Source organism: Chlorocebus sabaeus, chromosome 18, assembly GCF_047675955.1.
Source record: "Chlorocebus sabaeus isolate Y175 chromosome 18, mChlSab1.0.hap1, whole genome shotgun sequence".
Taxonomy (NCBI): Eukaryota; Metazoa; Chordata; class Mammalia; order Primates; family Cercopithecidae; genus Chlorocebus; species Chlorocebus sabaeus.
Genome location: NC_132921.1, coordinates 44,111,841 through 44,138,012, shown reverse-complemented (window position 1 = coordinate 44,138,012; position 26,172 = coordinate 44,111,841).

Here is a 26,172-nt window from a genome sequence, read left to right as displayed (position 1 = left end):
GGAATTTTCTAGAAGGCTGTTCATACGATCATAATAAACAATGGTAGTATCTATCATAGACAGGTGGCCTAAGCAAATCACAGGCTAAGATGGAGAGACCCAAGCCTGTAGTAAGTGCAATTATTGAAGGGGTGATAATGCAGGAGACCATAGAATTGATGTGAAGTTTAGGGTGGGCGAAGCCAGTCAAACTCACTATCTGCATCTCTGAAACCCTGATATATGGTGGGGTCCTCACCAGGAAAGAAGTAGTTCTGGGATATAGACAAATAAATCAGAAATAAACAGTCAATTTCCTATTCTCAACTATGAAAACTATGCTGCATGTTTATGAGCAAAGACTAAGCAGTGTTTGTGATTCGGGTTATCAAATAATATTGTCCAGCTTTAAGATTTAAAATTGAGTTTAAATTCTATGTTGCAAAGTCTGTGGTAGAAAATTAATTTGGAGGCAAAATTGTGCATTCCAGAACTAAAATTTTGAGCTACAGTATGCTACATTAAATGTTTACACAGTAAATCTTGAGTATATCTTAGGGTTTATGCTCCAAAATCCCAGAATGGTAGGGTTGTGGGAAACAGAAGAATAGAAGAGAGTTAAGACTTTTTCCTGGGATGGAGTGAAGTTGATGAGGCCAAGAATGAACTAGGAGGGGAGAGCAAGAGGTTACCGGACCACAGGGTCAATGAACACTCATAGCAATGAACCCTCTCCTTCTTTCTTTGACTTGCATGGAGAAAGCCTCTGGAAGAGCCTTGTATTAAAAATGAGAAGGCTGAGACAGACTGGAGCAGCAGCAGGCAGACCTGGAGGGGGAGAGAGAGAGAGAGAGGAAGGGAGAGGAGAGGGGGCTCTGGTTTCCAAAGCTGAGTTCCTTTTGGCATCACAGAGCATGGGGAATACCTGAGAAGTGTCTGTGAGTCATGATGAGAGCTATAGGGAGCAAAGGACTAAGTGTCTGGTATGGTGTGTGATGGCGCAGCTTCTTAGAAGAGGCTGAGGGAGGAAGCCAGGCTTCAGAATAAGAGCAACAAGGGACAAGTTATGTGGATAAGTCAACTGCCCAAGCTTGACCTACAAGCAATTATCAGGTATTACCAAAATGAAAGACTATTGTATGTGCATGGGAGTTCGCTGCAGTATCCAACCAGCACAGCAGTGATCAAAGGTGGATGCCTCACCTTTAAAACATCTCTCCTACTCCCTGGCAATTTAGATTATCTCCTGGCAGAAAGAAAATGTAGAAGCAAAGTTAGCTTAAGCTGGCAAATCAAAATTTCCATCATCTGCATGGATGAGGCTCCAGAGCAAAGTTAACGTCAGTTTTAAAGAAATAAAGATTAATTTTTATGAAACTGACTTTTGTTACTGTACATATTAAACTGGCTACAAGTATATTTTTGGAGTGTAAAATTTACTAAGACCCCTGAATACCATGTAGTCCTTTGATGTTCAAGCTATGTTTCATGGATATCTGGAGCTCCATGGGGTGATCGCCAGGAGCAGACAAATAGGCCAAACAAAGGGGATGACATCCAATTTCCTTTCCTCCTGACCTTTCAATAAGTCCACCCTCTATACTGGACAACCACTAATCTTCTCTAACTGCAGCTTGTCTGATGATAAAGAGTCAGTGGGTCATGTCTGAAAGCTCCTCCATGACCGAAGAATACCTAGAAGCTTTCTTCCCTATTCAGCTAGTACTCTCTTCCCTTTACTGTCTGCTGGAGTTGGCACTCATTGAAAATGCCTCAGACAGCACCACTGATGAGAGAGATTCTTAAGAGTCTTACAGCCTCATGTAGACAATTACGACACCATAATCTGAGTGTATTCCTTACTGTGACCCATTCCTCTGCCTTATATTCTGGAGGAGTGGCTGCAAGGCTGGCCTCCTTAGGCAACGATATAACTTCTGGTTCTCAGAGATGTGTAGGCTGATTGGGAAATTAGCTTATTTTGCATGCTCAAGATCTCCATCCCTGAAGCGGGACTCAATGACACTTCAAAAATAGGGCCCAGTGGCATCAAAGGATAATTATCTGAAGAATTAAAAATTGTTCTATTGACTATAATGCATCATCCTTTGCTTCTTAAGACCTCAGGTCTCTATAGAATCTGCAAAGACAATAGTTCTGTATTCCATGGTGACTGGAGTGACTTAGAGGTTAAAATACAAATTGCAATGGAATAGAAGGGGGCATGTGCAGGGAATAAGTAAAAGAAATGGCAAGATGAAGTTGAAGTCATGAGAATTAATTTCACAGAAAGGTTGTTATTGCCCCCTTTAGCAGCTAAAATTCACATACAGGCACATCTTAAGTAATGTGTCGAGCTGTCCAAAAGATAATTTGAATCCTGTCAAGGCAAACAAGAATATGCTCACAAATTCAAGAGCAATATATGTGCAATTTGCACAACATCAATTTCTTTGGTTGTTTTTGGATGGAGCCATCACCATCAATTAAGTTAGTGACTCTTTGATTCAAATTACTTTTTGACATGTAGTCAACTAAATGGCTCACACAAGCATTATTTTCTGCAGGGTTCCCTAGGCAGCCATATAGTAAATGTAAACAGGTGGGAAGGCAGAACAGCACTGCTGCAGAAGCAACCTCCTCCCCCTTGCAGCAGAGAGAATAATAACATGAAGAAATGTGGAGACATTATTAGATGGCCAGGAATAAAGCTTCTAAAAGAGATTTGCTTATTTATTATATCTTGCTACTGATTCAATATTTCTCCACTTGAGGTTGCCTCTTAACCCCACATTGGGCTCTTATAATCAGGTCTCAGAGGTGAAGCAAGAGTAAGGCTGACTCTCAGACTACACAAAGATCATATGCCCTGATACAAACTTGAACTTTATAGGAGTGGCGATGGAGAACAATGATATTATTGACAATGTCACAGAAATAAAGCTTCAAGGAGCGAACATGTTTTCAGAAGCATACGTGTTAGAGAGCACGTACTCAGAGAATGAAGATATTTAATTATGATTTTTTTAATGCATAAAATGAAGGATTGACCTCCGGCAACTTTTTCATTATCATGGTCAGATCAGTTATACCATTAAGGCCAATGTTGTCCATATTCAGGATAGACTTGGTTGAGGTTTTCAATAGATTAAACGAAGTTCTCAGGTGTTAGAAATTATTCAGTCCCATGCCCACCTGCTTCCACATTAAGACTAAGAGCAGGGATTCCATCTATTGTGTTCACAGCACTGTCCCCAGAGCCTATACCATATCTGGCACATGGTAAGTGAAAAAGTAAACTACAAAATAAAACTCTGTTGGTAAAGTGTATGAATTAATCACAAAATAAATTAACTTTACATTTGGTGGTTAGAACAAAGAAAATCTAAATTCTGGTCATGGCTTGCATTAACTAGCTATGGACCTCTGGGATCACTTCAGTTCTTCAGGGCTCTGTCATACTTCTCTATAAAATGGAATAATAACACAAATTCCAACTATTTTAGGGCCAATGGAAAGACAACATGATAGAATCCATGTGAAAATAGCTAGACAAGCTGGGAACACTGAACAAAGTAAACCGTTGTTTTTGTTTTCTCATCACTTCCTACAGACATCGGTTCTTAAAGAACATTTCTAAACGGAGGAAGTAGCACAAATCCCTGAGCTGCCTACACTACAGTGCAATTTGATATTTCTTATGCACAAGATAAAATGTTTCATGCTAAGATATACAATTCCAATACCTTTGTGTTTACTGGTTTATAAAATTCAGGAGCATAAAATCCCAAGTTTCCTTGGGTTTTTGCCAAGCACAGAATACAGATGGAAAGCTGAACATTAAGCCTGTTATGCCAAACTTAAATTTGGTCATAAATTGCTGGATAGTTTCAGTTCAAAGAAACATGGCAGTATTATCTTTAAAGCAAATTACAACTGAAAACCAGAAACCAGGGCAGGAAAAAACTGACAGGGAGAAGAGAAAGTGTTTTCAAAGGAAACAGGGACAAAGCAGGTCCATTTTCAGCTCAGTCTGAATGCTCATTTATGTTGTCTGATCTTTCCTGCTATACGAAAATCACTTTTATTCATTCACTCATTAAATATACATTTACACAATGCCCCCTAGGCCCAAGGCCTGTGGAGGTCGTAATTAAAAAGCCGTACTTATTGCTCTGTATCAGGGAGGGTTCTTCAGTTGCAATCAAACAGAGAGAAAAAAAAAATACACACACACACACACATATACACACACACACATATATATATATAAAACTCTAGCTAACTTACTCAAAAAAGACTGCTGTTTGGGTATAGGAAAGTGGAAATGGGCTGAAAGGCTAAGGGGGAAACTCAGGATTTAGAAACGATACAGAATGTGGTTGCAGCAGATGAGAATCTGGAAGTGTGGTAGTAGATATTGTCTAGCTGTACTCAGATCCTACTGTGAGAGTGAACAGATCACAACTATTAATAAAGTGGTACCAAGAACACTGAAGTTTAGAGAGAGGGCAATGAAATGCTGGAGTTTTGAGAGAACGGTTAAGGAAGGCTTCATTGCAAAGGGTGATGGCATCAGAAAAGTTTCGTCTTGGCGTTGAAAATCATTCTTGTTTATGGTATCCTTTTGGTTTTTTTGTTTGTTTGAATTTTCAGAGACACGGTCTCACTCTGTTACCCAGGGTGAAGCGCAGTGGTGCCATGTCAGCTCACTGCAACCTCCGCCTCCTAGGTTCAAGTGATTCTCCTGCGTCAGCCTCCCAAACAGCTGGGACTGCAGGTGCCCACCACCACGCCTGGCTAATTTTTGTATTTTTGGGTAGAGACAAGGTTTCACCATGTTGGCCAGGTTCAAACTCCTGACCTCAAGTGATCTGCCTGCCCCAACCTCCCAAAGTGCTGAGATTACAGGTGTGAGCTACTGCGCTCGGCTCCTTTTGCTGTTTCGTGAGTTCTGACGGTCCATGGAGATCATTTTTCTCATAGCCAGGAGTAACTCATTCCTAAGAAAATAGATTTAAAAACAGGGCACTGTCAGTTCTGTGTTCTGTACAGTTGTCCCCTACAGATTCCTTTTGGTGGAACCCCAGAGTGAAACCACCATACATTGGAATCTAATATATAATGAGTAGGTCTTGTAATCAAGATGCATGAGGTGATGAGAAACACTTATTTTAGTTTGATTTCACTTTATTTTTCTTTAAACTTGAGAACAAATGTTACATACCTTTGGGGAATTTTAAATTCAGGATGTTTAAGTTATAGCACTTTCACTTTAAGACATGTGAAGTAGAAATAGACTGGAAAAGTTGCCCTTTAAAGCCAGTGAAATCAAATAATGCAGCGAAAGTGTCTAGAAGAGATCCTGACACCAATTCTGAGATAGTCAAGGATGAACTCAAAGACTGTAGGTAAAGAACATTAAGACCTGTTTATTCAACAAATTCATAGTGACCACCTGCTGAGTACAAAATCCCCTGGTACGAAAGCAAGGGAACTATAGTTGAGGACATCTGGGGCCACTCTGCCTAGGGACAAAGCATCATGTGCTGAAGTGTCTTCTGGGTGCTACTGGCCAGCAGCAAAGAACATTAAGGATGGGAGAACACCCAAAGTACGTTCTTAAGAAATAATGATAATTTTGTCATTTCTCAGCCTCACTTCAGAGTAAATAACGGACTTATTGAAACACCTCTGTTTGGGGGACTGAGACAAGGAGCAATGTCTATTATAAAATTGTTCCAAAGCAGTTGCACTATCAGGTATTAGCCAGGTTTCATATGGAACAAGGAGGTAGAAAGAGAACCTCTCTGTAGGGGGGTTGCACAGCCCAAAATACAGAAGGTAGAAATGGGTGGGTGAGGCGTGGAGGCTGATGGGCCTTCTCTGGCTGGATATGAGAGGTGAAAAGGGCAGGGAAGGGAGGGGAACAAAGGTAGTTCTGAGACGTCACAGCAGAGAGAAAGTGGTAGATACTGCATAACCATTGAATCATTAGTTCTCACAGCAGGCATATAAAATACAAAATCCTATCTCCATTTTACAAATGAGAAAACGATGCTCTGAAAAACATATATCCAAGTTTCTACAGTAAATAAATAGTAGTATTTGCTCATTTGGATCTATGTGGCACCTTTTTTTCATTCCAGCATCACATCACATTACAATTATTTGTGTCTTTTTCTTTCCAAAAATATATTATCTCCTTGAGAAAAGTGCCCATATTTTACTGTTACTCATACATTTACAACAGAACACGGCATAGCATTCTGATTTTTTCCAGAATGTTGTTTGGTGATAGTGTAAGAAGAGATCTCTGAGTTTTCTTCCAAACTTGTTTTCTTGTTCTAAAACTTCTGGCCTGAAGACCTTAACTATGCATAGCCATTCTTACTCTTCTTGGTGTTACATACCACATCGTTATGGTCACTGTGACTACATGGTGCAAGTTACTACCAACCTTCTGATTTCCTGCCAAAGCTCCCTGCCTATTCTTCCCATTGCTAAGTTTGTCTCTGCATAGTCTTTCTCAACCCAACATCAAGAATGAGCCAAAGGAAGTATCCCAGACAACATTACTCCTCTGCTCAAAACCCTGCAGTGGGCATCTCATTTCATTCAGGCTAAAAGTGCCTACGTTGACTTAGAAGGCCTTACATCATCTATTCCAAACCAATCTTCTCTCACTAATGTTCCTCTCACTTAATCCGAGACCCCAGATTACGTCCCTAGATGATCATAAATCTCGTATAAATGAATGAGTGAATTCTTTTTGGGGCGTAAGGTAAAATCAACGTCCACCCTTCTCCAAATAACAGCACTACAGATTTTGGAAAACCTTCCAGGATTTTTCTTTCTGGATCTAATCACTTCCATCTCTTAATCACTCTTGTAGCGCAGTTTTCAGAGTCTTTCTTCTGAAGTTTCACTCTAGATTTTCCATGTTTTTCTCAATATGTGGTTTTTCAAACTGAATTCTACTCTAGGTGCAACATAACCATTCTAGAATAATATAAATCTCATCAAATCTTGGCCAACTGACTTAAAAAACAAATTACATACCCTGGTAATATCACTAAAACTAAAAAGTGAAATTGTTATTAACTATTTTTTAATTCACTGTGTATTAATTGTACAAAATTATTACTATGCTTTTTAAGAAGTGGTTTAATTACCATCCACACATTGACTGGGGCTATTTGTTATTCAGGTTTTGCCTCTGACTGTGGAAAGACCTTATTTTATGTATGTGTGTGTGTATGTATGTATGTATGTATATCAATTCACTGTTCCTCATTGTATTGAACTACACTCATGAATAGCCTGCTTTAGAGAAGTAGTATCCACTTGAGGTGATAGGACAGTCCTGGTGGGATCAGTGTGGATGTTTTAAGATTTCTGTGGAGTAAAGGCCATGAAGGAAACCCAGACACTGTCAGAGAGACCACTCGGTGTCCAGGCCTTTCGGGGTTGATGACCAGTTTGCTTATGAGAAGTGACTGACAGACTGTGAAACTACATGGAAGTTCTATACAGTCCACACATGGACACTGATTGATTAAATCAAATGCATGAGAAAGGGCATGATGTCTGAAGAAGCAAATGTATGCAGTTTTACCCCCTCCACAAAGATGTCTTAGATTAAAATACATGACAGATGGGGGAAATGATAAGTGATCTCAGACTACTGGCATACGTCTATGTGCCCAAGATATAGATGAGATGAAAAGCTTTTTAATTTTTCCCCAGCTATGATGGACTAATCAAAGGAGAGAACATTAATTTAAAAAGAAATGTAAATTGCTTTATAAGGACAGGACACCAAATCTGGAATTACTGAGGCACAGTACACACATGTTGTGAGAGAATAGCTCTCTTTACATTTTGTTCTTAGCAACCAAGGCAGGCAGAAGTTATTCTGGACCTTGTCTGGGGCTGGAGCCAAGTATGACATGTAGGAAAGAAATCAGCAAACGTCTAGGGTCGACTGATCATTATATATTCAGATAAGAAATGCTCCTCAGGGTATATGTGGGGAAATAGCATCTCAAAAAGTTAATGCACTTTTTTAAAGTCTAGTTTTAAGAGTGTAAAATATGCCATAAATTGAAGCAAAAACGTTATCAACAGTAGTCCTGAAAACCTACTACTATGAAAAACCAGGAAATATTGCATTTAATTGGAAGATGTGAGGAATGCATGCTAACTATAGCCACTCTAATAGAACCCTAGGATTCAGAGCCAGACATGCAAAGACAGGGAATAGTGAAATGCAAAAATAAGTAGGTGTAATCTCAAGTATTGGAAAATTTAAAACAATGAGTCAACTGAGTGGACTGGTCTTACAAGAAGAATAGCTAGCCCTTGCTGAAATAATGGAGTGAAAATATATTTTTTTAAAATCCAAAGAATTCCCCCAACTACCACATTCCTTGGTGCTTTTACATAATTGAAAATTATTCATTGATGAAAAAAGATAATGACGAAGATGGTGATATTTCCTGTGGTTTCACTGGTAGATTATGATTATCAACTAAATCTTTTCTGGTGTGGTGAAAATTTAGCCACTTCTGGAGGATTCACAGCATGGAGGCATGGGATGAGTAAATCACTTGACCATCGCGTATTCTAGTTCAAATGGGAAAGAAAGGAAATAATATTAAGTCTTCATGTTTATCAGGAAATCAATTATCCTGCTCTATCCATCCCTCTGTTGAAATTGTAATTCAAAATACACACTCAAAGCCCTACCTCCTCTGAAAAGCTTTCTCAATATTAATTATTATGGTTCATGTTCATAGGATCAGCTCTCTCACACATGTACACATACAACATATTCACACACAGTAAAATATACATGTTCATACCCCCTTTACACCTTCTTTACCCTTATTATTCATGTTTTCTTCATTTGTCATGCCTCATGTAGTATATCCTCATCACAGCTTCTACTGATGTTGTGAAAACACAGTTTTCTTTGAACAAATTATCCAGTAGTTTCTCATCTTCAGAGGAAGACTCTTCTAGTGACCCACAAGACCTTACTCAATCTCCAGCTTCGCCACTTTGCAATCCTTATCTTTCTGATCTTCTGTATCCTACCCTGGCCTTCTTTCTACCCTTCAAACACACTAAACATATGCATGTCTCAGGCTCTCTGCCAAGAACACTCTTCCTTCAGTTATCTATCTACAAGATGTCTTCCTTCCTTTAGTATTTGCTCAAATGTCCCACTCCTGAGTGAGAGCATCCCTGACAACCTAAATTAATATCACCCATCCCTCCAGATCCCCATTTCCTGATTCATAGATCTCCATAGCACTTACCTAATATACATTGCTTACATATGTTTTGCCTTTTTTCTATCTAACTTCTCCCACCCAATTGTGCAACTAGAATAGAGCTCCACAATGGCATTAACTGTGTCCATTTTGCTGACTGTTATACCCCTAGAAAAATGCACATTCACTGAGTTGATTGGGCCCACCTCCCCATTCACTCACTGACAACATTATGATAAGGTGTTATTCCTGTTTTTTGTTTTTGTTTGTTTGTTTTTACATATTAGGAAAGGAAACCAAGAGGTTAAGTAACTGGCCTCAGATTACAAAGGGAAAATGGAGATTGAATCCAGGGAAGTCCAACTTAGATGCTTTACACTTATAGGTTCACAGAAAGAAATGTCCTAGGATCTTCACAACAACAGTACTTATAATACCTTCAAGCTGTATATTTAAATGCCCATCAGCAGCAGAATGAAAATATCCACACAATGGAACACTAAAAAATGAACATATTTTTGAGTAAAGGATTCTAGAAATATGAGTCTATATTGTATCATTTCATTTATGTATATACTGATGTATATAACATAAACCAAAAAAAGGCAAAATTGAGTTATGTCATCAGAAGTCAGGATGGCGATTATTATCGTTGGGGGTGGCCGTAGCAGTGAGCAGATGGAAACAAGAGATGATCTTCTGGGGTGCTGCTAACATTCTGATTTCGTACCTTGAAGTAGGTATGTGAGTGCATTAAGCTTGTGAAAATTTATTGTTTTGTACCTTTATGATATATGCAAAATATTGCATGTGTATTTGCCATAGGAAGTATTCTTAGGGCCCGGTGTGGTGGCTCAGCCTGTAATCCCAGCACTTTGGGAGGCCGAGGTGGGCGGATCATGATGTCAGCAGATCGAGACCATCCTGGCTAACACCATGAAACCCCGTCTCTACTAAAAAAAAAAATAAAAAAATAAAAAAATTAGCCAGGCATGGTGGCGGGCGCCTGTAGTCCCAACTACTTACGAGGCTGAGGCAGGAGAATGGCGTGAACCCGGGAGGCGGAGCTTGCAGTGAGACGAGATGGCGTCACTGCACTCCAGCTTGGGCGCAACAGAGCAAGACTCCCTCTCAAAAACAAAAACGAAAACAAAAAAAGAATGCAAATGAAGTCCATTTGGAAAGGAAAATAGGCATTTTTCTAATAGACAAATAGGAGTTTGATGTTATTATGTAAAACTTACTAAGAGATGTGACTTTATTTTGTACCTCCAATGACTGAATGAGAACACTTCCATTTAAAAAATATATTTTATATATGCATACACATGCATAATATATATCCATATGCATGCATAATATATGTATCCATAAATATAATAACTCTGTGACCCAATAAAAAAGTCTGAGATTTGTATTTGATAAGAATGCATGACTGTAAGTTGATGAAAGTAAGATTTAAATTTTATAGTAAGAATGGTATAATTGCCAATTACATGCAACATGGGAACCAATGACAAGTAAACTTAACCATTAAATCTGAGCAAACTGAACTTTATCTCTCCTTTCAGACTCACAAAAATTTTGACTAGGACAATTGACAGCCCTAAACAGAGCATGTGACTGGTTGAAAAGGGAAATAGCCACAGTCTTTTCTGACCTCTCATAGGGAACTTTTGGGTCTTTCTGCTTTATACTGTCCTATGTTAAGACCCTACCTGCAGGAGACAATAGGTAGAGTCTTAACAGAGGACAGTATAAAGCAGAAAGACCCAAAGGCTCTTCCCTTTCTTTTTTCTTTCTTCTTTACTCCTTCTTGCTCTTCTTTTCATCACCTCCATTAGAATGTGGATGCTCCGGGAAGAACTCCAAATGCATGCGACTTTTTCTGTGTGGTCTCCTGTTGTAAGAGCAGTACCAATAAGACCTGACACATCAGTAACTGTATCTGGAATGGGCAAAAGAAGGGGTGAATCCTTTAATGAAAGCATAGACCTATCTTCTCTGCTAGTAAGAGTTGGGGCTATTTGAGGAGCAGCAGCTCTGTGAAGTGTTGCTCATTGGCTTAGATTCTGGGTAGCTAACAGGCCTCCGTTTCTCACTGTTGTACCTCAGCCCCTCTAGTGACAGTGAAAGAGTTGACAAGATGTCAGCCAACCCTTATTGTTTATGCGTGATCTCATTAGCAAAACTTTGGCCCAGCGTGACCTAATCCTTGCCAGAAAGGCTGTGATATATGAGGACCAGTACTTTGTCATTTGATGTTAGGCAATGGACAGATCACTTAGTACCTGTGGTGCCCAAAGACATACTCCCTTATGTTTTGAGGAGGTAGCTGAGAGAGCAAATTACACAGTGAGCTATGTGGGTCAGACAAGTCATTGAGAGCCCATCTTGGCTGCACATCTAGTTATTTATTTATGTTTTGTTTGCTAAAAATTCATTCATTGTGGCAGCCCTGGGACATGTGTCCCAGTAAATTGTAAAGTCAGACATGCTTGGAGCAAACCTGCTGAGATCCTTGGGGTCTGAGACTTCATTCCCTTTGATAAAAAGACAATGTTCTAACCTGCCCTCTTCCTACCACTGCTCTCTGCCCCTTCCAAAAGGCAGCCTTGCCACCATGCTCTGGGCAGAGAAATTACTGAACACGTGAGAACTCCGAGCCCTAGGGAATAAGAGTAGGTGATTGACCTGACCATGGCCATGACCAGCATTAATTGTACCATTGTGTGATTTATAAGAAGAAAATCCCTTTTCCTCCAAGTTAAAGAGCTGCTAAAAGATGCTCTTTCCTCTGAACTTAAGCAGTCCATTGTCAGCTCCCATTTTCTCTCTTGTGATCACCTTTATGCAGTATACAAACTGTGCAAACTTGGTCTTGAGTTCTCAGCACAGTGTGGCTGGCTTAGGCTTATCCTGGGGAACTTGCAGTCATAAAGGAGCTATCTCAACAACCAGACTGGGCATGCTGAGCCACTGTGGACAGTGACTATGGGAGCATGGTATCTTGAAAGGAATATTTCATCTAGAAGCTAACACCTGATGCTGTCCTCTGCTTTTACAAGTGAGCAACCAGAGTCTAGAGAAAGCAAGTACTGTAATTGTCGTGTTTAAGTTACTTAAAGAAGAATATAGCTCAGGTAGGGAGGCCTGCAAAAATTCACCCCCAATGTGCTCGACTAGACAAAAGAAAAAAATGTAACTACTATTTGGAAATAGATGATTCTTCCACTCCAAGCGCAATGGCTTACTGTTCAGAGAAAAAAAAAAAAAAAAATCTTCCATTGTTTCAATCATCCTCTTTATTAGTACTCTCCCATGACTAAGCCAGTCAGGGAAGAATCATCAGTAAATATTGCTTATTAAATGCTTGGGTCAGGTTATCTGCCTGTCAAGAGGAGGGGGTGGGCGTGTGTTGGGGCCATTGCTGCTGAGTGAGCATTCTTCGCCTCCCTGAATACTCCTCAGCGGCACCCAGCCTTTAATAAGCATTGTGTTCACTGCCCTTTTTAAAATGATTGAATTATGGCTTTTTATGGCTCTATAAAAGCCTTTATTAATTTTGGGAAGCCGCTGCATCCTCTGATTCTGTCCAGTCCCTGCCGGGAGGTTAAATTATTCATGCAGATTCCAATTGGTTACGTTGATTGTGTTCTGAGAACAACAACATGCAGGGCTCTTTGTTTTCCATGAAGGTTGGGGGCAAGGTTAGAAAGAAGGCAAGAAGGGTGTGGGTATCCTAAAAGGCATTATTGCAAGGGCCTCACAGGGCCTGCATGGTGTGGGGAGAGAGGGCAGAAGGCCTTGGGGTGGTAAAGGGAATTGGTGGACAACCATCCAAGCTCGGGGAAAGAGATGAGGGACTTTAACAGTGTCCAGTCAAGGGAAGCACTCACATGTATGTGAGTGTGCTCAGGCAAATGCCTGTGTGTTAGCTTTTCTACCATGGCTTTTTAAAATACTTCTCAAAATGAGAATAAAATATTATTTTGATAGAGCTCTTTCTAGCTTACGGTGTGCTTTCGAACATATTATCTCATTTTTATGTTGAGCGCCCTGTAATTGCATATGCTGCTGAAATAGCTATTTTACCACATTCATTTCATGTGGCACGAGGGTGAGCCTCAGGAAGGTGGTATTGCCAAGTGCTGTGTAGCTCCCAAGTGGCTGCTCTGAAAAGTAACAAGGTCTTTAGGTTCCAAGTCTAGAGCTGTTTCTGTGCTAACCCTGCCCTCCCTGTTACTAACTGGACAGTTTGTGAAGGAATTGTTGCCCTGGAACCTTTCCCACCGCCATTTCTCATGGGCATCCCTACCTCATGCATATGTGCACAAGTGCACACACACGCACACACATGCACACACAATAAGTACGTGCCAAGACATGTGCTTATTAAGTTAAATATATCCACCCTTATCTCTTACCACTTCTCCAAGAATCCCAAACCCCTCCAAAATTGCCCCTCCCTGGCACTTGTTTTCAGACCTTGTAATCCACTGATTGCTTCCTTTCTTTAGTCTCTGCTACTCTCCCACCTAGAATAATGTATTGATTCAAAAGTCACCTCTTCCATGACTTTTTCCCTAGGTAATCCCATCTCATTCTATACTGCAAACTCTTCCTAAATCAGAAGGGACTGAGGAGGGCAGAACATGGGTGCCTCTCAGAATCAGGGCCAAGTATATGGAAGCAGACCAAGTCACCTGTGGCCATTAGTCTATAATTCATGAATAGGGACAACAGCCCTGCCTAGCCCACTTCTCAAGGCTATGGGGGGACAAGTGAGACAGTGCATGAAGAGAGGATCATAGGAACTGCAAGCCATTGCATGCATTTTATACTATGGTATCTGGTGCTTTAAGAAATAGAAAATAAGGTCAGAGAAATCAAGAAAACCTGGTGTCATCAGAGAAGCTCCTAACAATCCTTTTGGTTTGGGACTACCATGGCTTTTCACTGAGAAACTGACAGTGGTAGGATACGACTGGTGAGTTTCAAGGATGTTGGGAAGCTGCATTTGACTCTTAGAAAAAAATGTTGAAAACGGGTTGGGGTGAGAATCCATGAAACTAGTGACTAGACTTGGGCTAAACCTGAGGAGCCCTTAGCCTAGGACCAAGAGAAATCCCATTAACCAGAACCAAGGGCATCAAAAAGGTCAGACTGGCTTGGTGCTGAGTTGAGCCTTGCACTAACTTAGGGCTCCCCAAATATTCTGCCAGCCCTAGAAGGACAGTTGGTTTTAGACAGGAACAACGCTGTATAGATGGGCCAAATGTATAATGTATGGCCTCAGCAATGGCCAAAGGGCACGGTGAGGTCCTCCATCAGCAAGGTTCCAGAAGATAACCAGCACAAAGAGACTCACTTTACCCGGTGTGCTCACCCTAACTCCCCTTACACACACAGCCCCTGCATCCTCCATGCCGAACTCACCCAGTATCAGCTCCAGAGCAAAAAGAAAACCTGGAGTCACAGAGCTTTGGAGAGCAGAGGTCAGTTTAAAGCATACGGCATTTCCATTGCTTCTAACGTGTTAGTTCCAAAAGTTTTAAGCTTTCTTAAATTCACTTGATATTCCATATGCTGCCATCTGGCTACTCTACAAAGCAATCATTTGGAGGCACTATGGCTTCTGTGAACACTGGCAAGCCATGTATGTTCTCCTCCTGATTCCATTTGTCTCCCCTCTCTCTCCTGTTTCTGTTCATGGCTACTCTTTCCCTGTTACTTCACAGCATTTTGATTTCGCTTTCTGCTTTTCAACCCCTACCTTCGTTGTGAACTAGATACCACTGAGAAGCTAGTTTTCTGCATTAACATTGAGAAGTTGGCAATGTTAATTTTTGCAATCTGTCACTTCTGTGTGACTCATAAACCCTTCCGAGTGTCCCGCTCCATCCTGTGGCAACAGCCCTCATCTCATCCACAGAGAAGGTTGCGGGATGACCCCCTTCTCATTAGAGTATTGGGGACAAAGAAGTATTTTTCAGGGATAATTAACATACAGCAAGATAAAACTTCATTTTCCCACCAATATTTATTGAAATTAAAATTGTGCCAGGCAATGGAGACACATAAGTGTGCAAAGCCCATTATTTTCATGGTGTTTACATTCTAATGTGGAGAGACGACACTAAAATGACAAATACATATGGATTAATGATAATTCAACCCAAAGAAATGAACCTCAAGTGATGGCATTTATGACACGGGACAGAAATCAGGTATTTCTAGCTCGGATACTAATCCTTTTTGTTTGGTTATAACATTATTCACTTCAACAAAGTTGGGTGAAAAAGTACAGGGATTATTGGGACAGAGGCTTTCCTCAGACTGAGAAAATAAGCTATCCCATCCTCTGCCTGCTCCTCAGCTCGTTCAGTGGTTGATGTTTTATAGATATATTTTATGCCAAATTGAGCCTTGAGGGGAAGGCTAAAGCTTCAGCTTAAAATTTATGTGTAGAATCATAGTAATAATGTTTGAAGATTGAAAATTCCAGAATAACCATACAAGGAACTGTTCTGGCAAACAGCAAATTGTACCATCAGTGACTGTTTGGAAACGTCTTCATCCTTCCCACGTTCCTGAAATTTCAAAGATAATAGAATGCTTGCTAGATCAAATAGTTTGAGTCTGTTTATCAAATAGTTTGAGTCTGGTGCTTTTGAGAAGCAATCATTCAGGGGAACACAGAGCTATAAAGGTCAGGTTGAGACTTTGTGGGTAAAGGGGGTCAGGTTGGCTTTACATGAACATGAATATCTGCCAATTAAAAACACAAGAAAATATTTCTTTCTAAAACAATCTAAGTCCTTGAGGGAAAAAGAGATTCATTTACAAGTCATTATATTCAAAATACTTTATTTTCAAATTAATAAGACACTATAAGATAACACTTCTCAGATAATACTCTTCGTCCTTCAGAAAGTCTCTCCATGGAGACACAGAAAAGCATGCGAGCGATGTTCTGCACATGGACAAGTCCAGCACCGGACAATCTTTGCTAACTGCACAGTTTGGAGGAGACCTCAAAGGGAAAGGCACATTGAGAGAGAGCAAAGGACACAACCCCTTTCTCTTACGCATGGCAAATCAATTCAGTGTCTTTCATTACAACCTGAAAACCAAATGTACATGTGAACAATAAACTTTAATCTGGTTGACAACAGTTTTTAAAAAAATGCACTGAAAGCAAGTTTCAGCAGCCTGACATACTTTATGACACTTATTAAAAAGACAAACTTGTAAGTCAATTAACCTGGCCAGTAGTACCTTTTAACTTGTTTCCTAAAAGGAAAGACAGCCACAAAAGGGCAAAGTTTCAATCTAGAAGGTTCTAAATTGATTTCTTTTCCCTAAAGTGAAGGCAACTACCTGAGTTCCAAAGAATATATATCTGTAAGCTTGCAGTTTACCTGCCTTCAACACCTGAAAAGTTCAAAGGAAGAGCTTATGGTTGCCCCTTTTTGGTTTTTACATTTTATCATTCAAAGAATTGAGATCTTACCTGCAAAGAAATAAATGTAGGGTAAAATAGCTAAAATATGAGCATTACAGTAGAGGGATTATGTGCATTATTTAGTTAGTAAACATTTCTTGAGTTTGTACTAAACATGTGTGTGTTGAGGGGAAAACACAAAAACAAACAAAACTGTGTACTTTTTTTTAACTGTTTCTGAGGACATGGACTTTCCACGTCCAAGGCATTCTGAATCCCCATAAGTAGATAAATAAAAAGTTATTTTTTTATTTTTTTGTACTTTTTAAATTTTGTTTTTCATTTCCTTGAATGTTGTGGTGTATAAAATATTACAAATTTACTATATAGTCTTTACTCTCTAAAAGTGATTGTTTTAAAGTTGTAATAATCTTATAAAATCAACTCATCATACTTGTTTAAGTTCTATGGATTTATCACAACAAAAATAGTAGCTTCCCAAAAAAGCTTGCTTAGAGTATTTCAGTAGCATACAGTTCTCCAAAGCAAAATACATAAAATCTAGTATACTTTGACCTTTAGGGAGCTATCTATCTATCTATCTACCTATCTATCTACCTATCTATCTATCCCTTTATCCTTTTATACTTCATCCTTTATACTCTTCATCCTTCATCCTTTTATATAAACAGTGTGTATGTATTTATAAAAACAGGAATCAGAGTTTCAGTGCTTTCTTTGCTAGTGAGTGTTCTGTTTTTGACTTTTCATATATTATTTTCCTTCTGACTAAGCATTAAGAAATTGGGATTGGAATGGCTCTGGCAGAAGAAACAACTTATTCCTTAATAGATTAAAAAGAAGGGGAGTATTGACCTACTTATTTAATAGTTGAGGCTTTAAAAACAAGAGAAGCAAGCCTAAACAATTTATAGAAATTGAAGAGTAAGTAGGTCCTACCTCCTCATGGTCCTGTTTTAAGATTCACAAATTCATGTCAAAAAACTCACTTCTTGATTGTAAAGTCACTGCATCTATAAGTCTGGACCCCCTCCCACATTTACATTTATCTAAATTGAGGCTATAAAACAATTTAGCTACATTCACATTTTTTTTCACATAGCCTTTTAAAGTGTAATTGGATTCCTGGTAATCCAAGATTTTGTGGCAAAATCAGTTGCCTGTAGGGACCCAATGTTGTTTACAGTTAACCCTCAGGGGAAGCCAGCACTAAATGTGTTAATGTAGATGCCTGATAGTTATATTCAAGCCAATCACTAAATTACGTTTCCCTCCTTTCCCCCACCACCTCCCACCAGCAAAATGAAGGAGTCATTGCTGGATCAAATCAGGTTTCATTTACAAATTATTTTTAATTTTCAGTATGTAGAAATGCACTCATGTAGACTTGAAGTTATCGTGAAATAAAGCAAACAATTTTTGTATTCTGGAAATTGAAAGGTATGTTTTTAACTATTATCAGGATGATCTCTACTTTTAAAGTTTCCTGCAGTAGCAAAGAAGGAAAAGATTGATAAATGCAAGCAGAAACTTCATATTGGCAACAGACACTAAAAACAAATTTTGTCAATGAATACAGATTTGGAGAAAATGCAGGCAACAATTTTAATAGGCAAATGATGAATATCCCTAATATTCAAAGAGTTATTGATTCTGTTGATTGTAAAAATGCAAATCAGTTATGAAAAGAAAAATAAACTGCAAGAATAACAATAATATGAAGAGGCATGTCAAATAAAAAATAAATAAAAATGCACATTCAGTATGTGGCTAAGATGCTCACTAATTAAAGACAATAATAATATAACATTTTAAGTTCTTTACATTTGCACAAATTAAAAGGGCAATAATATTTAACTTTGTCAAATCCAGGTTTCCTACATTATTGGCAAGTTAGTAAATTGTCAATCCACTGTTGAAAGCAATTTGCAGTATCTATTAAAACCTTAAATACAAGTAAGAGTCAGGCAAATAATTCCACTTTCATTTGTCTATTCTTTACAAATACCTACAAAAATGGTTAAGAGTGTTCAACTCCACGTTTTTTGAAACAATGCAGAATTGGAGGCAACCTATGCATCCATCAGTGTCAGAAGGGTAAGCTGCAGTGTAACACATCCTCAGTGGGGAATGAGTAGTCTAGGGCCACTTAACAGAAGGAAGAGAGTTCTGCATGTGTTAGCGAAAGACTTTCATTATCTTCTAACAATTCTGAACATTGAAAAAGAAATTTTTCTCAATGGTGCACTATACTATTTCTATATAGAAAAATGCAAGTGCATAAACGTGTCTCAGAGGCCACAGAAGGTGCCCATAATACCCGATGCTTCAAATCATGAGAATGTGCACGGGCATTCGGCAGGATGTTGGATGATTACTTTTCCTCTATTGTTTAGATGCTTTGTTGAGTGAATATTGTATTTATAATTTTAAAAATGCTATTAAGATAATTTTAGGAATGTGAAAAGTGTGAAGAAAATTTGAAAAGCTAACTCTCCTGTTTTTAAACCCAAATATCAATTTCTAACACTGCTTTTGTAGCAGTGCCAAGATCCCTCAAATCAACACCCTGTAACCGTTGTACATTATCTATTCAGCTGTGGGTATAGTTGCTCATTATTTTTGCTTGTAGAAAATACGCTACTCAAAGATGAAAAGAAAAAATATCATCCAACTTTTGAGCACTATGGGTTCCGGAACACTATTATCAATGACTTAAAATAGAAACTGGTCAGAAGTTTCTGTAACTCTACGGGGCTCTCAACATTTTCCCATCTGACATACTGCAGGTAATGCACTTTCAGAGACAAAATACGAATGGGCAAAGGAATCTGGGCAGAGAAAATCAGTGAGGTGCTGTGCCCTGTAGTCTTGAAAGATGGATAAAGAAATGTGCAGAGAAAAGAAAGTATAAAGTGAGATAAACAACTCACAAGGTTTTTACAGAAATATTACTTACTAAGGAGAGAATGAACATCCCATAACACTGCAATGAACTTTTTTTTTTTTTTTTTTTTTTTTTTTTTTTTTTTTTTTTTTTGAGACGGAGTCTCGCTCTGTCGCCCAGGCTGGAGTGCAGTGGCTCGATCTCGGCTCACTGCAAGCTCCGCCTCCCGGGTTCACGCCATTCTCCTGCCTCAGCCTCCTGAGTATCTGGGACTAAAGGCGCCCGCCACCTCGCCCAGCTGATTTTTTGTATTTTTAGTAGAGACGGGGTTTCACCGTGGTCTCGATCTCCTGACCTTGTGATCCGCCCGCCTCGGCCTCCCAAAGTGCTGGGATTACAGGCGTGAGCCACCGCGCCCGGCTTGCAATGAACTTTTATTCAAATATCTGATGTAGTTTTACAAAACTATCTGATGTTCTGCTGAATAGTGATAGTGATAAAAACATTTTGTTTTGTTGACGAACTCTTCAAGAAGTATGAAAAAACTCTCACAGCAATAGATACACCTCTGTGCCGTTACCAAAAAGTTTACATTTACTTATTCATGATGTTAAGTTAGACACCTTTGCAGAGTTGTAGATATTGCAACTGCTGCTTTAAATAAGACAAAATAAAAACATAGTATAGAATAGTGACATTGAAACTACAGAAATATTAGATAAAATAGAGTAATGTCTTTTGAAAATTTATTTTACGAAATCAACAGAACCAATTGCTAATAGACACATGAAGACGTGAAGTGTGTTCAGAGGTGTAGATAACATAACACATGCCCAGCAGAAATCCCTGAATGATGAAAACTTATTTCTGAATCAGACAATATATACTATTTTTTCCTCCTCAGAATGTTTACTTACAACTACAGAAGAAAATAAATTGGAAATATTTACTTTAAAATGGAAAGAATTTTGTTGTCAGTTAGTTCATGCTGCTGCATATATTCAGATCTGAAAGTTAAAAAGTCTACAAGCTCGGGACACTGCAACCGTATTTCACTAAAAAGAAAAACAAACTGCTCAATTAGAAAATGATGTTAAGGACAGACAGGCTTTGGAAATGCTGTGGCATACACACTATTCGTGCTGGGTGCACACTGCCACTCTTTTAGGTCTTCCTTTTGTAATTCTATATTTTGTATTATAAGGTTTTGATTCCTCTAAATTCTACAGCTTGTAAAAAGAAATTGTTATCTATTTAGAAATATATACAAATATACACATGTATGTGTGTATGTATGTATATACACATAGAAACGAAAGTCACAGAACTTATTCTCGATTCTAACAAGACTAACCTTTAAATTTTCACAATTTCCTAATGATAAAGTGAATCCAAATGAGCCAAAGAAACACAAACTTCTGATAGTCATAGTTCAGAAAAAGATACAACGTAAATACAAATACAGGTAAAGTGCAAAGGATAGAAAGACATGAAAAGTTGAATTGATTATTTTCTCTAAGATCTCTATCAGTTTTCCTTTAAAAAATAAATAGGGCTTTCTGCATCTTCTGGCAGTGTGCTATATAACAAGTCCCTAAAATGTGGAAGACATGTTTTGAACTGAAGTTTAATCAAGAGCCCTTTATTTATTCTGAAGCGTTTGTGCCACTTGTGCCTGGGTAGTGTCACTGGCCACCTGCTGATGCTGGTGAGGCACATCTTCCTGCCCTGAAGATGCTACAACAGCACATTGTACTAGATTGTCTCCAAGTCAGAGCCAGCTGCTGGGCTTTAACTCACTTTGAAAGGATAAGGGTGACTCTCTCATGACTGTCTATCCAAGAGCAGCAATTTAAAATGCATAAAGAAGTGTATTTGCACACTTAACTACTTTTGTGTGATTCTCAACACTAACAACTTGCCAGATGCAAGCCTAAAGTGAGTAAAACTTCTGAATTTGGGGAACAGAAAAATTGGGGACCGTGCAGTTTTAAAAACACTTCAATTGAATTTATTGCTAAACTATGTTTTCTCCTTCCTCTCCCCTCCCCCGCCACCTCCCACCAGCAAAATGAAGGAGTCATTGCTGGATCAAATGAGGTTTTGCTTACACATCATTTTTAATTTTCAGTGTATAGAAATGCAGTCATGTAGACTTGTAGTTGAAAAAATTTGGTGATGTCGTTCAGAACCAAATGGGCCACCTAAGAAGAATGATCGGATCAAGCCTGGAGCAGGTGTGAACACAAATGACAGTCCTGATTTCTAACTTCTCCTAGGCATAGAGAGTCTTTCTTCCTATGAAAACAAGAAAGAGCTTACCAGGTGGATTTTCTAAGCCCTAGTTCGAGGGGGAAATAACCACAAACAAATAGTATCAAACGTTTTTGACAAATGGATGGCTTTGAAGCCTGAGGTATATACGAAGAGAAGGATAAAAATGGCCACAAAAGTAGAAAGGGGCCCAAAATGAATAATGAAGAATGAAAGCAATCTGAAAAGAACACCTGCTAGACTGACAACAGAAGAGGAACAGGAGAGCAAAGTAAGATAAATGCTCATCTTGGAGATATGTAAGATCGAAGGAAGGGGAAAGAGGCAGGTATGAGCTAGTGATATAAATGAATTACACAGAAGCAGGCTTGTTTCAACACACAGTTGAATCAATGCTATGCAAAGATCTATGATAACAGCCACCCCATTTTGTCGATGCTCAAAATAAGCAAGAGTAATCAGGAGGAGAGATGGGAAGGCCTAGAAGTTGGATGCATCTGTCTTTTTCTTTGCCAGCACTGTGGTTATCATTATTACAGTGAAGCCATAACTATCCAGAGTCCACAGACATGAGTCATTGTGTACAGCTGAGTTTCCTGATAGGTGAAGGTTTGCCAATTTAAGGACCAAGTCTTTATGTTAAATCTTTAAGCTAAATCCTTTATTTTAATAGATTGCTAGCTACATCGATGTTATTTATGTTAATCTCTCTCTCTCTCTCTCTCTTTTTTTTGGGGGGCGGGGTGACTGGCAAAATTAGACTCCAAAAGCTAATTATTATAAGTTCTGTGACTTTATAGTTTATCTTTCATTCAAGGCAGACTCAAGACTCATGTGCTGTAACTCTAATATTTACTTTTCTAATCACTCTCCTTATCCCAGGTCTCTTTGTAGTTTTAACTTTAAGAGCTCTTAATTATATCATGTATTGTTGTTTCTTTGTTAAGCCTTACCACTCCGGATTTTTGTGTCTTAGAGGAAAGAGATCACTATTTCATTAAATTTTATATAAAAAGAGAATTTAATAATTGTATAATAGGACCAGATTACTTTACAAATGAGGGAAATAGGCTCACTGAGACCTTCGATTTGCTGAATGCCATAGAGCTAATTAGGAGCAGATCTAAAACTAGTATCCATGTATCCTTGAACCTTTCTTAATGGATACCTCCTACTATAAACTATTAGTTCATATCTTAAAACTCCTCTGTTTTGCCTCAGAAGGAAGGTAGTATAAAATGCAGGAATGATTCTAAGGTGTGGAAATATGTTCAGAGCTTTTATTATCCCTATCAGTAAGATGGAGACTATAGTATATGACTCACAAGATTTGTAATATATGTACTAGGAAACTTAAGTTTGATCTGTGTTCAACCTTATACTTCTTTATTGGATTGGAGAGGGGCATGGGTGGTTTAAAAACGTGGGAATTTATTTCCATGTGACAATTGGTATCATTCTCATAAGGACTAATTTTAGGAAGACAAAATGGGGTGTTCAAGAAAGGTTCAAGGATAGCAAGATAGGAAATAATCTTCAATTAATTATTTAACATCTGCCACTCAGCTATTCTCTTTTCCAGGTCTCATTGAATTATGTCTGAATTAGAAAGGAATGAGCCAAGAGGGGGATACAACTAAAGAGATCTGTTTAATTTGTTTTGAGAAGGGTTTTGCATGTGCCAGACAACCTGAGAAGATTCTCAGTCTGTGTCCACAGACTCCACAATGGTAGCAGTGGTGTCACGTGCTCGGCAGGTGCTACACTTTCAGCCCTGGGCATTAGTGTTCTCAGGTGACAGTCGTGGCATCATTGTCCTCACCAGGAGCATCATTTTCACTGATAGGGCATTGGAAGCCTTAGAGGCACATGCCTTCACTTTTCAGTGTTCATTCATTCTTCTGATATTAATTGGGCATCCTCCATAGGCCAGTCACTTGCCAGATGTTGTTAGTGACACTTGCCTTATTATTTTAGTGTTGAGGAAAATAGACCAAGCAAATATTTGATAATAGTAGAGTATAATGATAAGGAATGTACAGGGCACTGTGTGAGCACATAGGAGGTACACCATATGCAGGCTTGGTTGTGGGCAGTGGGCACAGGGGCACTTTTCTAGAATAACTTAGTTTAAGTTGCAACCTAAGGATGGTAGGAGACAGACTACAAGGAGTCTACTCTAGGTAGAGGAGAGAATGTTCACTGGTACAAGATGAAGAGAGAACATAACATCTCTAGACAACTCAAAGAAGTTAACCATAGCCAAATTGAGTGGTGTTAACATGACAAAAATAAGGGTGGAAGCACAGGCAGGGGAAAAACAATGAACTGTATCCTCAGAAAATCAGGGCATTACTAAAAGCTTTAAAGACAAGCATGGCATAATGAGATTTATGTCTTTTAAAAGTAGCATAAGTTTCATGTGGATAAAATAGACTGTATATCTATTAAAAATTATTGCAGTCATCAGATTGAGAGATGCTCATTTGGGGACTTTTACTATGGTTCAAAACATAGAAAAATGGTGACGGGATATAAATGCTACAATGATAGTTTGGGGAAATAATTATAATTCAGATATATTTTAAAGTTATAGCTGATAAGACTAGCTGATCTGTGGGATGTCAGGTATGAGGGAAAGCTAGGAATCAAGGAAGATGTTGAAAATAGGAATCAATGTCTTTGATATGATTTTTTGGGCAGATAAGAGATGGAATGATAGACCAAGGAGTATAAACCAGATCAAGAGAAAAGTAATGACAAGAAGGAGATTGTTAGTGTTAGTGTAGGTAGAGATAAAAGCCTTAAAAGGGTCAGAAGTATTGTGAAGATGTTTTAAGAAGTAATTAAAGGAGGAAACTGAGAAGGCAGAAGGCTATGGCCAGAAGGTCATAGCCAGAGCTTGAAGGGGACACAGCGGGATGAACCACAGCAAAGTACTAACCCAGAAGACTGGGCACCTCAGAACACATTTGTTGCTTGTCAGGGATTCTCAAACAACAGAGTGCAGTGTGAGAGAGGAGATTTGAAGTTCTTCTGATTGTACATTGAGGTAGAGCCAGAGAAAACTGATTTATGTTATCTTGGTCTTATCTTAACCCTCTTCTAGAATAGACAGCCCATAGAGCACAGTTATTCATAAGCAAGTTTTCTCATGATCAACAACTCTTAGCCTCTTTTCTCTCTGCCCTTTTTCACAAAACAAAGTTCAAGGTTATGAATTCAATAAGCCATCAATATAACATTTTGATATAGGATTGGTTGATTAATTGATTAATATTGAGAAACAAATGAATCTGCATTTCTATGGCTTGAAAAAGCAATACATTTTCTCAATCTGTTATTTTGGTTCATTATTAAGTGTAAAAAAACTCGTTTGAGGAAGTTTTGTAGTCCTTGTAGTGAAATGCACTTTTGGGATAGGTTAAAAATGTCTTGGTAAGATATGGAATGCTGAATACATCTTGATTTTTCATTTGAAGATTTCCATGTCAAAAATATGTCTGTCTTGAGACTGAATGACAAGGCCACTGAAACAAAAGCCAACTTCAACTTCCTCCCTTTGCATCTTAAGTAACATAGAATGATTCAAAAACAATTTAGAACAAATTTTAAAGAAAAGATACTAGCCATGTTTTAAGATTCTAGAGCAAAAACAAGTGCTAAACACACATGTACGCACACACAAAAATACATAGTATGCACACACACACAGCCTTTCTAAAACACACAAAAAAAACATTAAAAAGAACTCCATTCTCAAATGCCCTTGGGAAGTTCAGCAATGAAAGGATTCATTTTCATCTCCCAACTTTATATCAGATTCATTAAGGGTAGTAGTTGACCCCAGGCAGGGCCTCTGAGATGCCGCTCAGCACTGTTTTTAAAATTTTGTTTTGTTTTCTGTGTCTGGCTTTTTCACTTCTCGATTTTTCTGCAAACCCTGACTTGCATTTCAGATCATTTCTTCTGCATGGAAAAGTTATTGAGGAATAGCTAATGATCAACCTTTAAATTTCTCCATTACAGAAAGTATATAAATGTCTCCGAAGGCCAGAGAATAGTCATAATAGTTAATATTTTTGATCACTTATTACCCATTAGGCAGAGTTCCAAGGACTTGACATAGGTTTTATCTTTTAATCCTCACAACAACATCATTAGGTAGGTATTATTATTATCTTCATTTTGTAGATGAAAGCTTGCAGGATAGAATATGTAAAATATTTTTCCAAGGGCTGATAGCCAGATTAAGATAGAGCCAAAGTCTTCCATATGTCACT